The 5,000-nt window shown below is 46.0% G+C and overlaps 1 long non-coding RNA gene across 1 annotated transcript in view; it reads right to left on the reverse strand.

The window, feature by feature from the left end:
- The window catches only part of LOC125046795, a 4,931-nt gene extending 1,554 nt beyond the window's left edge, over nt 1–3,377 (reverse strand). The window contains exons 1-2 of the long non-coding RNA XR_007116672.1: nt 3,313–3,377; nt 120–158 (exon numbers count right to left, since the gene is read on the reverse strand). This is a non-coding gene — a long non-coding RNA (uncharacterized LOC125046795). The remainder of the gene's footprint in view (nt 1–119; nt 159–3,312) is intronic.
- Nucleotides 3,378–5,000: the final 1,623 nt, after the last annotated feature.

Below are 5,000 nucleotides of genomic sequence, written 5' to 3' on the forward strand. Positions count from 1 at the left end.
AATAAAGGAAGAAAACGAGATAGAGAAAATTATGAAAAAGATGAAAAAAGAAAGGCAAGAACGGAGAGAAAAAAGAAAAGAGGAAAAAGTTTTAGACTAAAAAACTGAAAACATCTTACCGCTGTTTGTTGGTCCCGAGACGACAAAAGGCGTTCCGTCTGAAATCGTCGAGGAAGTATTAATTGCTTCTGATCTTATCACCAACGCTGACTTTCTACCATTTAATAAGCGATAGGATCATGATAATGTATTGCAAGTGGCTGTTATGATAATATTATTAACGACAGTATGAACTATAAATAATAGCGGTAACAACAATACCAATTGCAATAATACTGATAACAAATACAATGGCACTATCATCTCTATCATCATCATCGTTAAAAGGCAAAGGGAAAGTATGAAACGATAGCAAAAGTTCTAACAAATAACACCTTTATTCCAAATGCCTGTTAATGAGCTGTCGTAAAAATCACAGCGCCAATGATGCCGTGGCCGTTATAATCGCAAAGGTGACAGTGAATTGTTATATTAATTGCCACAACGATAAAATGTTATTTTGTTTTAAATAACAATGTATTAACAGTTATTTTAATAACAACTACAGTTCTTACTACAACTCCAGGTATAAACAAATAAAAAAAAAATACCACAAATGCACACATGAATATATTCATTTTCTGTTGTGGGAGACTGTCTGTTCCATCTTTGCGTACACGTTACTGTGTTTATATATGTGCTTAACCAAACATAATATTGATCCCACACTTATGATTTTCACAATTTCTTTCTCCTGGGTCTTTATACTGCATGGGAGCATTTGCCACAATGCCATAATAAACCTGCGGTACGATGCATGAAAAATATTACTGTTTCATTCTATACCCATTTCCCATCTCTCTATTATAAGACAAGTATTTATGATATACTTAAACCAAACGTACAAGAACAGGTGTGTAAGAGGACGTAAAAGAATGAGTGATAAAATAGTTATACCTAAATACACACACACAAAAAAGAAACATTACTTGAAAAGTTTCGATCCCAGAGAGCAGCCAGACTCGTGGAATGCAAAATTATTAGAGGTCATAAATGTGGACTGCCTTTTCCAAAATGTAACAGATCATGCCACGGTAAAAGGGTTAGGCAGACTGTATACCCTTGACCTACTATGCGCACAGCATAATGATTATAGTACTGTCCTCTTCTAGGAAAAGATGACTATGTAATTAAATAAAACTAAAATGCTGTCTGCTACAGGAAAAACTCATCGTAAGTAAGGAAAGAAAGGAAAAGTAAAATTACACGAGAGGTAAGTATATAAGCCTTAACTGTTTCTTTGATGGCATGAATAGGGAAACAATCCTGGACGGAGAGAACCATGATATACAATATTCAATATTTTGCGAAGTCTATATAAAATGAGGAGAAAGAAAAATAAATAATAAAAATAATAAAAATTCAAAACCGAAGCAGAATGGTTTGATGACAAATGCAAGAAAATAAAAGAAAACAAGCAGCTCATTTGCAGAAGGTTAAGAAAACATAGATCTTAGGCAGCGCATGAAAGGTTTACCGAACCCAAAACTGAGCTTATCCAAACCATGAGGGAGGCGAAATTAGACTTAGAAAAGGATATAATCAATACTAGTACAAATCAAACAAATCTCTTCTTTACGTAAATAGTAAAACTGAAAATAGAGATCAAATTAGCGCCGTCAAAGACAATAACATTGTTTAAACTGAGGAGGAAATCTGTGAAATCCTTAATGAGAAATTTCCGTCAGTGTTTGTTCAGGACCCAGTCTTTGAAATGGCAAGTAACAGGACAAGCGTAAATCAGAATATCGAAAATATCGCACCCAAATTGAATAAAATAAAATACCTACTAAAAGGGTTAGATAACACTAAAGCAGAGGGACCAGTTGAGATTTCTAACTGGGTTCTGAGGGAATGAGCCGAAGAACTATGTACTACTCTGTTTGTATTCCAAAATTCAGTGAAACAAGGAAAATTACCAAAAGCTTGGAAACTCGCCAACGTTACACTCTTATATAAGAGCGTAGACAAACACAGCCCATGTAAATTATATGGTAGTTTCACTAACCAGTATAATATGTACGCCGTTAGAAAGGATAACTAGGAAACAAAGTGCTTGAAAAACACGAAATGATATCAAATAAGCAGTTTGGTTTTAGGGATGGAAGGTCATGTGTACCAAATCTGCTTTGCTTTTATGATATTTTCTAAAATATTGCAAGAAAGAGGTGGATTGTGTAAACTTAAGACTTTAAAAGGGCATTTGATAGGGTGTCTCATAGAAGACTATTATGGAAATTATAATACCTAGACAAACTCATCGAATGTAAGAAAGATTTCCTTCATGAAAGACATTAGAGGGAAGCACTCAAGGATCGGTCTTGGCGCTGATTATGCTTACGATTTTCATCAGTGATTTAGGGTCCAACATAAGCCAACTAGTAATCATATAAAAGAAAAGGTCCATAAAATCCTAGGGCTGATTGGCAACGTGAAGAGGGCATTCGTGTATGAGAACGAATATATGGTAACGAGGAACAACTATCATACCACCTAGTTTAAAAGTACGGTGCACTGGTGTGGAGTCCGCACTCCATACCAACTGCAAAGGCTTCATAAAGCATCCACAAGATGGGGAAAGGTAGAATACAGAAAATAGGACTTACTAACTTTGGAAGAAAAGAGGAAAAGGGGGGGGGACATAATTATAATGTTCAACTATGTTACAGGAAGAGTGAAGACAGACTAAGATGACTTTATAATATCAAAAAAAGACGAGAGGATACAGTAAAAAGTTGAAGGTAAAAATAGGCGACATTGAAACATGGAACAATCTTCCAAATAACATTGGGTGTGCCAAAAATGTACATCAGTTTGAAAAGCTATACGATGATTTAAATATTGCAGCCGAGACCACCTGAGCTCAGCACTTCTCGCGTATTGAAACAATTAGGTAAGAACACACATACACACACACGCTCGCACACACACACACACACACACACACACACACACACACACACACACACACACACACACACACACACACACACACACACACACACACACACATAGAGGGTGGGGGAGACGAAGAGCACGACAGCCGTTTCATTAGATATGGAATGAGCATAATTACTGCCATTAATATATTCCTAAATGCAGTGTTTACATGGAAAGCTAAATGATAAGAATTCTTTCCAAATCAACTAAGAATAGAATGCAATATATAGTCAGAGCGAGAAAGAAAAAAAGAAAAAATCAACTATAGCTTACCTTTGTAAGACCCATCGGCTGTCTCGACGACAATATTCAACGTTCCTCCTCCGCCTCCACCGCCGTATCCGCCTCCTCCTCCTCCTCCTCCTCCTCCTCCTCCTCCTCCTCCTCCTCCTCCTCCTCCTCCTCCTCCTCCTCCTCCTCCTCCTCCTCCTCCTCCTCCTCCTCCTCCTCCTCCTCCTCCTCCTCCTCCTCCTCCTCCTCCTCCTCCTCCTCCTCCTCCTCCTCCTCCTCCTCCTCCTCCTCCTCCTCCTCCTCCTCCTCCTCCTCCTCCTCCTCCTCCTCCTCCTCCTCCTCCTCCTCCTCCTCCTCCTCCTCCTCCTCCTCCTCCTCCTCCTCCTCCTCCTCCTCCTCCTCCTCCTCCTCCTCCTCCTCCTCCTCCTCCTCCTCCTCCTCCTCCTCCTCCTCCTCCTCCTCCTCCTCCTCCTCCTCCTCCTCCTCCTCCTCCTCCTCCTCCTCCTCCTCCTCCTCCTCCTCCTCCTCCTCCTCCTCCTCCTCCTCCTCCTCCTCCTCCTCCTCCTCCTCCTCCTCCTCCTCCTCCTCCTCCTCCTCCTCCTCCTCCTCCTCCTCCTCCTCCTCCTCCTCCTCCTCCTCCTCCTCCTCCTCCTCCTCCTCCTCCTCCTCCTCCTCCTCCTCCTCCTCCTCCTCCTCCTCCTCCTCCTCCTCCTCCTCCTCCTCCTCCTCCTCCTCCTCCTCCTCCTCCTCCTCCTCCTCCTCCTCCTCCTCCTCCTCCTCCTCCTCCTCCTCCTCCTCCTCCTCCTCCTCCTCCTCCTCCTCCTCCTCCTCCTCCTCCTCCTCCTCCTCCTCCTCCTCCTCCTCCTCCTCCTCCTCCTCCTCCTCCTCCTCCTCCTCCTCCTCCTCCTCCTCCTCCTCCTCCTCCTCCTCCTCCTCCTCCTCCTCCTCCTCCTCCTCCTCCTCCTCCTCCTCCTCCTCCTCCTCCTCCTCCTCCTCCTCCTCCTCCTCCTCCTCCTCCTCCTCCTCCTCCTCCTCCTCCTCCTCCTCCTCCTCCTCCTCCTCCTCCTCCTCCTCCTCCTCCTCCTCCTCCTCCTCCTCCTCCTCCTCCTCCTCCTCCTCCTCCTCCTCCTCCTCCTCCTCCTCCTCCTCCTCCTCCTCCTCCTCCTCCTCCTCCTCCTCCTCCTCCTCCTCCTCCTCCTCCTCCTCCTCCTCCTCCTCCTCCTCCTCCTCCTCCTCCTCCTCCTCCTCCTCCTCCTCCTCCTCCTCCTCCTCCTCCTCCTCCTCCTCCTCCTCCTCCTCCTCCTCCTCCTCCTCCTCCTCCTCCTCCTCCTCCTCCTCCTCCTCCTCCTCCTCCTCCTCCTCCTCCTCCTCCTCCTCCTCCTCCTCCTCCTCCTCCTCCTCCTCCTCCTCCTCCTCCTCCTCCTCCTCCTCCTCCTCCTCCTCCTCCTCCTCCTCCTCCTCCTCCTCCTCCTCCTCCTCCTCCTCCTCCTCCTCCTCCTCCTCCTCCTCCTCCTCCTCCTCCTCCTCCTCCTCCTCCTCCTCCTCCTCCTCCTCCTCCTCCTCCTCCTCCTCCTCCTCCTCCTCCTCCTCCTCCTCCTCCTCCTCCTCCTCCTCCTCCTCCTCCTCCTCCTCCTCCTCCTCCTCCTCCTCCTCCTCCTCCTCCTCCTCCTCCTCCTCCTCCTCCTCCTCCTCCTCCTCCTCCTCCTCCTCCTCCTCCTCCTCCTCCTCCT

Source organism: Penaeus chinensis, chromosome 39, assembly GCF_019202785.1.
Source record: "Penaeus chinensis breed Huanghai No. 1 chromosome 39, ASM1920278v2, whole genome shotgun sequence".
In the NCBI taxonomy this organism is placed as follows: Eukaryota; Metazoa; Arthropoda; class Malacostraca; order Decapoda; family Penaeidae; genus Penaeus; species Penaeus chinensis.